The sequence below is a fragment of the Sceloporus occidentalis genome, unplaced genomic scaffold (assembly GCF_023333645.1).
Source record: "Sceloporus occidentalis isolate IW3139 unplaced genomic scaffold, rSceOcc1.0.p SCAF_34, whole genome shotgun sequence".
Taxonomy (NCBI): Eukaryota; Metazoa; Chordata; class Lepidosauria; order Squamata; family Phrynosomatidae; genus Sceloporus; species Sceloporus occidentalis.
In genome coordinates this window covers 529,707-542,607 of record NW_028317014.1, presented here as the reverse complement: position 1 = coordinate 542,607, position 12,901 = coordinate 529,707, and the positions used below count along the sequence as shown (strand labels likewise).

Here is a 12,901-nt window from a genome sequence, read left to right as displayed (position 1 = left end):
TACCCATACAGTTGGGTTATCAGCATAATGTGGTGGCGTGTTGGCACGGCTAGTTTTTTGCAATGTGATTAAGGACATTCTATTGGCATAGCAGTGGTGTTTCTGTATACATAGATAAGGCAACTGCTTAGGGTTCTCATCAGTCCAAGGGGCGCCTTAGAGGATAATGTGGAGACAAACAGTGAGTGTTGTCAGTGTCCTTTGCAGAGTACAGCAACTGTGCAAATGTCCACAATGAACCTTGCCCATGCTTATCTCTGTGCCCAGCTGCTAGCCTGTCTAGCAGGGGACAAAAGTGCCATCCAGCCATGCTCCAACCCATCTTGACAGATTTTCTTGATGTGATGACACAATCAGAAATGCCTCATTATTTGGATAATGAGGATTGGATCAACATTCCTTGTCCTATACTGGGACATTCATGAACACACAAAATACTTTACTTCACACACTACTTGGCTGGCAATGTGACACCTAACAAAAAGGTTTATGTATAGAGAAATATTGGGAGTTAGTTCTCACACCTTTACACAGGCATACTATTATATGTTATGGTCAATTTAAAAATAAACATGTTAAGGCTGGTGTACCTGTAAAATGTTAACCATTAGCTTTTTGGCAAGGGAGGCTCTGGGTTTCTGAGAGACCAAAGCAAAAAGAGTTAAGGGGGTATACGTAAAAAGATGCATTATAGTTCTTATTTTTATAGGTCTTTTTTCACCCCCATAGAAGTGTCCGATTCTTGCAGTCACATACATGTTAATGTACGCATAAATATACAGTATATGAAGTGGTGAGGCATCCATAAAATCTGCCATTTCCAAACAAAAATTTGGACAAAAAATAAGTCTCAGGTTTGAGAAAATAATACAGTGATGTAAAAAAGGTTTTTGCCCCTTCCCGATTTTTGCATATTTGTCACTTTTTTAAATGTCTCCGGTCATCAGACTAATTTTAATATCAAACCAATTAACCAAATGTAATTGATAATTGGGTTCAATTTCACTAGACACACCCAGGCATGATTACTGCAAGCCCTGTTGACTCTAAACAACAATTAAATAAAACCTGCCTGCAAAGTGAAGTGGGCTAAAAGGTCTCAAAAAGCAGTACATGATGTCGCAATCTAAAGAAATTCAAGAACAGATGAGAAACAAGGTCATTAGCATTCAGGCAATGGTAACAAAGCCATTTCTAACAATCTGGGACTCCAGTGAACAAAGGTTAGAGCCATTATATATAAATGCATAAAACGTGGAACAGTAGTGAACCTTCTAACGAGTGACCAGCCAACCCAAATTCTTCTAATAGTGCATAGACAATTCATGTAGGAGGTCAAAAAATACCCAGACTAACATGGAAAGAACTGCAGCCCTCTCTTGCTTCAGTTAAGGTCGGTGTTTACGATTACACAAGAGGCTGTACAATAAAGGCATCCATGGGAGTTCAAAAACCAGTTCTGACCACAAAATCATCTTGATGACCCCCAAGACTTTTGGGATAATATTATGTGGACTGATGAGTCAAAAGTGGAGCTTGTTGGGAGGTATGGGACCTGTTATATCTGGTATGAAGCTAACACAGGATTCCACAATAAGAACATCATACCAACAGTCAATCACAGTGGTGGTAGTGTGATGGTCCGGGGCTGCTTCACGACCTGGGGGACTTGCCATAATTTATGGAACCATAAATTCTGCTTCCAGAAAATCCTGAAGGAGAACATTCCGCCATCGTTTTGAGACCTAAAGCTCAAGCGTTGTTGGGAAGCAGGACAATGATCTGAAGCACACAAGCAAGTCCACATCTGAATGGCCCAAAAGAAACAAAATAAAGGTTTTGGAGCGGCCCAGTTAATTCTCGAAAATCTTCCATTAGAACAATATTGCCAAGGAGAATGGGCCCAAATTCCTCCACATCAACATAAAAGACTAATTGCCAGTTATTGCAAATTTTTGATTGCAGTTGTTGCTGCCAACGGTGGCACAACCAGTAATTAGGTTTAGGGGGGCCATTACTTTTTCACATGGGTGATATAGGTTTTGATGAAATCTTTACCATAATAAATGAAATGATCATTTAAACGCTGTGTTTTGTGTTTACTCATGTTGACTTTGTCTCATATTAAAATTAATTGGATGATATGATACATTTAAATGTGAAAAAATAGAATAAATTGGGAAGGGCAAATACTTTTTTACAATACTGTTATTTTGCTGTTCACTGCTTTTGGAATGCATTTGAAGGTATTATACACATATAAAAAGGCATTTTTGTAAATATTTATCTGCCTGGTTTTGTTTCGATTTGCTCGCTAAGATTTGTGTCATTATTGCACCAATGCACATACATTGGAACTCTTGAAAATATTAATGCCTTCCACAGCCCAATGTGAAGATTATATGTCCTTATTTGAAAAATGTGTAAACCAAATGGCTCTGATATCGGTGCTCATGGAAGCCTTGAATACACATAAGGGGCAAAAGTCACTTGCATTCCTCCAGGGATATCCACCATAACATACTGGTAGCAAAGGCATGAGTAGGGAGTTTTAGATACACACCTGGGAACTCTCCAGGTTTTGGGTCACTGTGGAGAATCTCTGGGATTTTTGGGAAACACCCTGCTCTCCTACTTCCCTTCCAACCACATTTTTCAATGTGTATGGTTAGCCACTGATATCAACATACCGCATGCTGAATTCAGCGAGACCACCAACTGACATCAGCAGGCCCACCCACATCCCAAAAATGGAGAGCTCTTTGTAGCTGGAGCCTGAATGTTCCCAGGTAAAAGTTTAGATATGTTATGTTACTCTTAGAAACTGACTCTTCAGCATGAGTCCCAGAGAGTTCCTAAAATAGATTTTTATTTTATTCTATTTTTGCTTATTTTCAATGACAGCTATCACCTATAGAACACTCAGAAAATCAACAAAATTACATATATGTATTCATCCTGTTTGTGGAGTAGTGCTATGGGAGGTATATTCAAGGTGCCTGAACCAGCAACACAGGAGTTAAATAGATGCGGAATGCAAGCAATCATAACCTAAGTGGCTGCTGTGTAGGCTCTACCACAGTGCATTAGACTCGGTGCTGCAAAATGTCTGTGGGGGTGTCTGAGTAGGTAAGCAGTCATACATATCAATGATGAAGTTTGTCACCTCCTCTGTGTTTTGGATCTGCACTTAAAGGGTTATGCAGTAAACATGCAGAGACTCCATTACATTTGATGCCCCTACCTCTTATATATTTTCATTTGCAGACAATGGACATATAGTATGTACCTGAGGTCTGGTGCTGTGTATTCGTTTTACATTTTTTTTGTTTTAATTTAGATATAAAATACACACAACTGGCATCTGGTTAAATGTAAACCTCCCCATTCCATGCACATGGGTTAACCTATTATTTGCTACAGCTCAAGTTCAGTAAGGGAGATTCAGAGGCTAATAACAGAAATAAGCTTCACTGCCTTACAATATGGTCCATTCTTATGGAGTGCACAGCAAACCGCAAAAGGTCATATCCTCAAATTGGCAGGTACTGTCTGTGGTTAGACAATTCACTGATGTGTTAATGTATTGTGCTTTGATGCTTTGCTTAGGAGTAACCACTTCATAGACAATCAAAGCTTCAAAGACGCCCATAGCATTGGATGAGATTCTCTTTCTATTCACTATAAACTCTGCCCTCTCATCACACACACAGTCCCTGTATCCGGACTGCAACGTGCTTGGAGTCATTGATTTACTCACAATACCCAAGTGGCTCTGGAAGTTATTCTGTGAAGAATATTAAATGAGGGTATAGAACAAACAGAGCTTCTCAGATCTACACAAAAGATGGCAGCAAACCAGACATTTGGAACATAATATATACTTAGGAAGAACAAGGATATGTGAGTGTCTACAAAGAAAAATCCTGCCATGGTAAGTCTATTACAATGGCAGTTAAGAATAATGAAAATGACAAACACCGACTCTTCTATAATAAAATAGTATGTGTGTGTTATGATCTACAGAGTATTACAAGCATGGTAACAAAGATGCTCCATAGCGATTTCAATAATTTTGTCCATCTGTTGTGTCCTCGCACCTACTCATCATGTAATCCTGTTAGTGTGATAGTTTCGAGGCTACCAAGGTTACATTTTCTAAAGAACCTCTGGGGGTAAGAATACTTTTCCACTAAAAGATAAGGCTTAGAGTTCTATGTCAAATACAAGTCTAGGAATGAATTGCCATCAGAAAAATGTGATTGTTACCAAGTAAAGTCATGTGAGATCCTCATTTTGATGTATTGCATCCAGTGGAAATACATTGCAAAATATTTTAGGCTAAATACTTTTTCAAGGCGGAATGTAGATAGGGCCCCAAAGGCACGTAGATCTGCATGCAAAACCTCCTGTGTTTTCTACAATTGTTTATTGCGTGTTGTAGTGATGAGACATATGTTTAGGAGTCGTCTGGTAGTTATCAGTTTTTACACATTCATGAAAATGAAATTCTTCTGTCCTTCCATCTTCACCCTCCGCCAGTTCTCCTGAACTAACTGAAAAGGAGGTCTGTTCTCCTGTATTTGATGCAAATCTTTCATGTGGTTATAAGGGATATATGAACCAACACATGATACCAAATCATTCAAAACACAACATATATACATATACGAATAATGAATAAAAACACAAACACTTTAATTTGTATAAACAGGCCGTGGTCGTTTCTCCATGCTTCCACCATTGGCTCTCCCGCTATGCAGATGCTCACCAGACGCTGCTACGTGGTCAGTGCCGACAGCTTGCAGTTTGCCTCAAGTAATGCGCAGCACCTCAAAAACGGTTTTATTTATAGCTCAAATTCCCGCCTTTTGCGCAGCGCGAGACAACCGCAAGCACAAGGCGGGCACAAAAACAAGGGCAACGCTAGGTAGTGCTACCTGACCTTTATTTGACCCCCTATCCCCACAAACACATGCAGCTGTGAGTGCTAACGTGAGCCAGGGCTATCCATTGTCTTGGACTACGTGAGACTGTTCTTTCTCGGTTCTTATTCCACCTGCCAGATTTTACTTTCAGTGTCTCATTTTCCAGTAACTCATCCCGTCCACTTCTCCTAGGCTAAGGTTAAAGTAAAGTTAACCCTTTAGAAGGCCCACCCAAATCTCTCCTCATCCATCTCCTGCCCTTAAGCTTTTTTTTTTAATTAATTAAAAATGCTGTTGCAATTCACATTTGCAACTTGAGTCATAGTAAATTACTGTTTATTGCCATTGTTTCCAGAGCACCAGTTCATCATTAAGTTTACCCCCCTTCTGTCACAATTGGAAAATTATTAGAATATTAACCTCCACCCATTATATATGGTGTAGATTGTATATTGTCCTTTCCCCACAATGCAGTAGAATCCAGTGTAACCGAACAATGAGTCATTTCCAACCAAACCAACCCTTGAGAAGAGTAAAAGAAAGGAGATATGAAGTTAACAAACTAAATTGGTACATAGGAAAATGAACTATCCGTGATTAAAGAGTATGTCTGGTATGAGTGTTCTAATCTAAGGTAAAATGAACTAGAGGACTGCATTGGGAGGAGGGTCCCGCGGGACCCGCCAAAAAAGTTGTGGGCGTGGGCGGTCTTGCTGGGGTTGCGGGTGGGAGCGGGCGGTCAGGCACTGTACCTGCGGGTCCCGGTAATCCCGCGCAGTGGCTGCTTCTCGCTGATCCCTTACAGTGTCTCCTGTCTTGCTCCGCCCAACAAAACGGAGTCACGTGATGTGACGTCACTTCCTGTGACTCTGCCTTGTTCCTGGGCGGAGCAAGAGAAGAGACGCTCTGAGGAAGCAACTCGAGGGCAGTCTTGCAGGACTGCACGGGAAATATGCAGTTCAGGTAAGGAGGTGGGCTTGATTGGCCACAAATGTGGCAGGAGCGGACAGGAGTGGAACACCCACATTGCGGGAGCGGGCAGGATTGGGCAAAAAATCTGCGGGAGCGGGATTGAAAAAGCAGTCCCGTGCAGGGCTCTAAAATGAACCTCTTTTACATGTCAGGGACCTGACAGAAACAATCTTCAGTTATGGCAAACACTTCTTCAGCTTGTTAGACACTTGCGATAGACCACATAGACTGTAAAGAACATTTCCTATTAAGTTGAACATGCAAGTCAATAAATATAACCTCAACCAAATGCTAAACTTGACCTCTATAACACATAATGTATATAACACATATTATTGTATGGCACAGTCTCACTTGTAACCCTAATAATGAGGTCATTAACTATAGTTGTAAAAGGCTCTCATTTAGTTGAGCATGTCAGACTGGACTTGCTCATGTATCAACAGTGAAAAGGGGAACCACTATTATTTATTGTTTTCTATTTTTAATTATAGTTTCTGCATAATATAACAATTCATACAGCTGCATGTCAGTCATGTGTATACAATAGTGTATATGAGGCCACATTTCATGTTCAAAGAAAAATATTTTTTAACAGGATTGTCTCTTTGTACATTCAGTTAGTAGACAAGGTCATGGAATTGCCTTAGAAGAGGCAATTAGGTCTTAATTCTAATGAAATATGCCTGCGTTCACAAAAAATATTTCCCATCTTTGGCAAATAAAAATAGACAGAAAACTCAATCGGGAGGGTAGCTATATTTTTTCTCCAGATTTCACTGTGACAAAAAATATATAATTATAGTGCGGATTTTAACTTATCCTAAACCAATGTACAAACATAAAGCACAATTGTTTTGTTGTCTTAATTATTTACATTTAATGTGTAATTAGCTGCAAATTAGAGCACAGTCACATTACATATGCCCCGGATTTGGGCTGCTGTTTTATAATTGCTGATAGAATTGACTTCTGTGATGGCTAATATACCCTGACGTTGTTTCTTCTATGTACAAGTACATTCAGACTAATTTATAGTGGAAGAGAGTTTGTTAAACTGTAATGATGACAGATTACACCCTGCATCATATGATTTGAATTAACTGCAGGAAACGAGTATAGATTTTGCATTTATTAGGTTATATTTTAGCTAATTTAGGTATGCTGGTTTTGCGTTGTGTTTTTTTTTTGCATGGCAAATGACTTTTTATGAAACATTGCATCAGTAGAGTATTATAAAATAGAAGTTATCTAAGAAACAGCATTCTGTAGCGTTAGTGAATATATACGAAACATATCCTTCTCTAACCAGCATGCTAGATAACTGAGACCAGCTCTGCAGTAATTCACAGGGGTTGTACGGTTAGGCAGCTAAAAGGGCCCTGGTATCCAACTGGCTTCTAATTGTGGAGTATGGGAAAAGAGATCAGGGTCGTGTTGATCACTGATTTAAGTAATATCCTGACATTGTAACATTGCTACATTATATCTTTGAACACTGCTTACTTGGAGAGCAGTGTTTGGCCATAGCCACTTTCTGTCTACTCAAATCCTACTGCCAGCTAATTCCCCCACCTCCATGAGGCACTCTGTCCAACTTTTGTGCAGTTATGGCCACCCCCATATGTAGCTAGCCCTTTCTCTTTCGATGCACTTGCCAGAGAAGAGGAGTGCCTCCAGGTAGCCTACACTGAGGAGTTCCCAGGTATGATTGTAATGGAATAACAAAGCCTGCAAAAACTTTGCCAGGGGCAAACTGATTTATCCTGCTGAACCTTGATGGATTGAGGACCCTGTAATCACATCTAGGTATTTCCCATGGTGGGGAACCTAGAGCTCTTCCTCGTCTGGAGAAGTTTGGTGAAGGGAAAACTGATGTGGGGGAGCAGCTAGCCACAGGCAGCTTTCAATGGGGGAGGAGGCAGGACATATCTGGGACAAACCCAGAGAGGTATAATCAAAATTCCCCTTGTACGTATGTAAACTTGGGCAGTTGGATGTATGTTGGGGCAGCTCTGAGACTGGTCAACAAAAGGCTTTTTCTTTGATTGCTTCTGGAAGTCATGTCTTTGTACACTTCTTAAAATTAACATTTTAGTGGTTTCCAACAAGATTAAATGGTATATTCTAAGGAGAAATGCAAAGTGCAACAGTAAATGACTCCTTCTAACCACATGAACATGATAAAGTACTACATATCATCTTAATATCTAGATAAAAATCATACAAGAGAATGAAATATGAGAGTGATAAAAACAAGGGGAAAAGCGTGGTGTGGGGGGGGATGATGACTAGCATATAGTGGGCTGCAAGTGGGTTTCAGCATAGAATTTGGTATAAGCATTCTAGTGTAGAATTTGGAACAAATGCTTAAACAGAAGGATAATAAGATGTGGAACAAAATATATAATTGTCTGAATATTCCAAACAGGTAGACAATAACACATTCTGCTACTAACAGCTTTTTATTTGAGAGGAAATGCTCAGGTTTTATTTCCAATAAAACAATACTGGAATATTTGTTATACCATGAATGTTGATCTTACAATTTGATGATGCATTATATTATTTCATTATATCTATTTTAAAATTTAGGTTATGTATATCATATGAAAAACAGGAGCACAGTAGGCTTAAAGCATAACTCAATGCTGATCATTTTTATGTCAGTTTTGTAACTTGGAATATATGTGATTCTGGGGTGTTGACACATTTGCACTGGCCAGCAATACATGGAAGATATGGTCTACACTTGCCTACAGTTGTATACGTACAAGGTAGTCATGTGAAGAGGGTATCCAACAAGATGATTCTTGGTACTGAATCTCAGTTGTTTCCTCCCTAGTTTCCCTCTTTAGAAGAAACGACAAAAATATCCAGCACTTTCAAAACCAAAATTGTTATTTTAAAGAAATGTCCATAAGAGAGTATGTCATTTTGACCCTAACTTCATTGGGTCTTCATCTGGGAAGAAAACATAATTTGCTTCCCTTTGTTTCCTGATGAAGAACCAGTGTATTTACCATGAAAACATTTAACTCTGTTTTGGTCATTTCTCTGGAATAAATGTTTTGAGCATCCTGGGAGAGTTGGGCAGTATGACCACACTGATCTGACCACCTTACCAATTTAGTTTGAGGTGTGCACATCCTACTTCCTTCTTTTTTTGTGGTTTTCCTTCTTTAGGACAGTCTCTCTTTGGAACCCCTTGAGGAGGAGCCAAGAATGTTTGGCCAACGCTAGGTAACAAAGGCAAGGTAGAGCCCCACCCCCTAGCCACATATTTTACTAAACTCAAAGTTCCCTTCCAGCAATCTCAAATGTTGGTAGGTACACAACTTTAATTTCAGTGAAGATATAACATGATCACTCATGCTGCCAGAGACTCACTGGCTCTCTGGCATCTTGTGATCCCTCAGAATCAGTAGAAAGTCAGCTGACAACTGTAACAAAAAGCACAATTTTGATAACACAATTTATGAAATATTTCACCACTTGTTCCCACACAATTCCGCTGTGGACAGTGCTGTGGTTAAGCTTCCAAACTGTTTAGTTTACTGCACTCAATATACAAATGCGTTACTGTTCTACTATTCAAACATAATTCTGTATATTTAAATGTAAGCTTCTATGTTCGTGAGCTGTCTATAATGCATATAAAGCAAAAAGAAACAGGACAGGGGTCGTCATATGTAATAGCCATCACAAATTGCTCCTAACTTACCTTAGAGTGGGGCAGAAGGACCCTATAGGTTAGCTGTCATCTCTGTGGAGATGCTTCAATCATGCGCAACTGACTGCAACACATTTCCAGAACTGTTATATAAAATGTATTCCAAGTTTCCATGTAATGAACATTTTTGTTTAATAATTACAAGTTGTTGATGTAACATGCTGCATCACAGTTAAAACAGGATTAATATTGTATTCACCTGGCTCATTGATACCTGTCTGATATTTTCGTTACAAGTCACAAAGGAGAACAATAAATCATCTAAATGTAGGTATGTCATTATAAGTCATACTATGACACAATCCTTCTAATGAAATTTGGAAAGTTTTTTTCTAGACATAATCTATCATCTACGGTATTTACTCGTATATAAGACAACCCCCAAACTTAATGGATCTTAATGAAAGAAATTGTACAGGGCTATGGAATATGATGGCACTATATAAAACAATAAATAATAATAATAATAAAAGGAAAAAAATGCCTGGATATAAGACCAACCCTATTGGGAAAAATTAAAACCACTGTTTATGGATTTCAATGCGTTCAATGTTCTCACACTCTCATTCATTCACTCTCTCTCATTCTTTCACACTCTCATTCACTTACCTTCTTTCACTCTCTCTGTCTGCTTTTCCACAGCTCCGCTTCTTCTCGTCTTTTCTTGTTCTTCTGTCTTCTTTCTGCTTCTACCGATTATCAGCTCCATTATCCAGGTACTTCTGCAAAAGGGTGGAACCTTTTACGCACACTCTCTTCTCTGAAGTAATGTTGGAGAGGCTGTCCCCTTACTATGCGGTGTGGCTCCCCCCTTTTGCAGAAGCATTCCAAGGAGCCAGAATATTGGAGACAGATTTGTGGAGAAAGAGAAGCCTTCGTACACTATGAAACTGATGGTGGTTTTTCTACATTATGTTATAGTTAATATCCTTACTTGAATGCAGGTGTCCCAATTAAGTATAGCGTTTAAAACTAAAGTAAGTGTCTCCATGATGAAAGGCATTATAGCCAGTTATTGAACACATTTGTCAAGTCCCAACATAAATTCTTCACAATGTCCTATTAAAGAGTCTCATGGTCAGCTCATTTGGAGAGTTCCAAATAAACACCCTTATAGGGTTTTCTTAAGTTTACAGAACTGTAAAATGTAGGATTTGGGGAGAGCATGGATTGACTTTAAATGAGATGTTAAAGCTTCACAAATAGATACAAACCACTTTAACATTAATCGAGAAACATTGGCTTCACGATTCATACTTGCATACCTTGCAACAGTCTTGAATTTGCCTGGACAGTCCCTTTTTTAGGTCCTGTCCCTTCGAATTCGGGTCTGCCCCAACATAAAAATACTGCCTATGCACAATTCATTACCCTGTGCGCAGGCAGCATTGCGTTTAAGCTGTGTATGTCTGAGAGACACTTACAACCTTAATGCTGGTAAATTAAATCCAGACAAAATAACACAAAAGGAGGTGGGGTCACACATAACCCCGCCTACTTTAGGCTCCACCACCTTTGTGTCCCAGGACACCTGGAGCAAAAGTCGGCAAGTATGTATTTGTGTTGGCGCTTGTCAGTATTTTTAACAACACTGCAACACATATATCATTTATATTATGTTTATATATTTGTTGCCAACTTTATTAGGGTAAGAAGCGCAGATAGTTTTTGTTTTTTGTATACATTGTACAGCCAATACACTGTTTCTTGCAGCATGCTTACACTTGTTTGGTAGGCCTCGTATTTCACATTTGTATTATTTGAGCCTGAGACTAGCTTAGCGCACCGACATTTTTTCTTTTCCCTGTTTGCACATATAGTTAGGAAAGCATATTCTGATGGAGCACAACATATATGACTGTGCAATAAAAACACCAATTTTGGTAACTCCAGCCACAGCCTAGGGCAAATTAAAAAAAGATCTGTGTAGATTATATAACTGCATTAGCTAATTAGTAATTTAATATCACGAATAAATAGGTTTAAAGAGGAAACAGTAATCACATTGTACAATCCTGATGTAGCCGGTTATTGAATAGAGCATGAGTCGTACAGACAGACAGAGTTGCAAATAAACAAACATAGGATATACATAAACTATATAATATAAAAAATCTGCAATATTGTATAAAACATTTTTCTAATTAAAAACGTAAGCATATTCTATGCCCAGTATTGTGGAAGTGTGAAGTGCATTGATGTCCAAATTTATGTTGTCTTGTGCTAATCTTCCTGAGAGGGTACAATGTGTCCTCATCTGCCAAAGATCTCAGCATGCGTTCTAATTTCCTCCATGTGAAAGTCAAATTAAATCAAGCCTGGTCTCAACTACCAGCATTATTTAAGTAGTAACTGTTATAACTTATTTCTTTGAATATAACTGTGCAATATCTTATCTTTATTCTTTTCATTTTAGATGTATGAGACTGGTAGAAGAATCAGTACGGAGAGAGAGAGAGTCTCATCAGGACCAAAGCATCAATGACCAAGGGGACAGTTTGTGACGAGAGCATATTTCGAGTCATATTTGAAAGAGAAAAATATTTCTTTGAAAACAAAAAAAGATTTCTACAGAACAATATACAGAAATATACAGAAATCTTGCGTGCATAATGATATCTCTCTAAATTGCATTCCTGGACTGAAGATGGATTGGTTTTGAATGACTATTATGTTAGCTATGTAATTGGTAATCCAATGCCTGATTTGTAGGCTGATCACAGCAATATTCAAAGAGGTACCACCTACACAAGTAAGGACTACATCTATTTGTCCCAAGAGATGACTGAAGCTTATTTCAAGTACCGTGGAAACCGAACTATCTACGTCCAGCATTTCCCAACAGTAGCTACAGAAGCTACAGCCACAACAGCAGACAAATATTCCAACCTTTACATGTATGTGGGGCTTTTCTTAGGACTCCTTGCAGTGCTTCTAGTTCTACTGTTCACAATGCTCTTAAGAATTAAACATGTCATTTCTCCTATTACCCCCAATACAGAGAGCACGGATAACATGCCACAGTTTACTGATGTTGAGATGCAGGGCAGATCTCCCAGTGCCTGATGGAAATATCTCAAGAAGAAAGATGCATGGAATTATAATCAACCAAGTAGTGTTCAAACGTACAACATGTTTTTAGGAGAAAATACTGGCTTGTTACTCTTTTTTGGTATTAGATTTTTATGCTTTTTTGTCAGATGCACTAACATTCAGTATCTTCTTGAACAGTGATCAGGAGTCCACCTAATGTCATCACTGTAGGAAC

The 12,901-nt window shown here is 38.8% G+C and overlaps 1 pseudogene; it reads left to right on the top strand.

The window, feature by feature from the left end:
• Nucleotides 1-12,414: 12,414 nt before the first annotated feature.
• LOC149298107 (serine-rich and transmembrane domain-containing protein 2 pseudogene) lies at nucleotides 12,415-12,699 on the top strand (annotated as a pseudogene).
• Nucleotides 12,700-12,901: the final 202 nt, after the last annotated feature.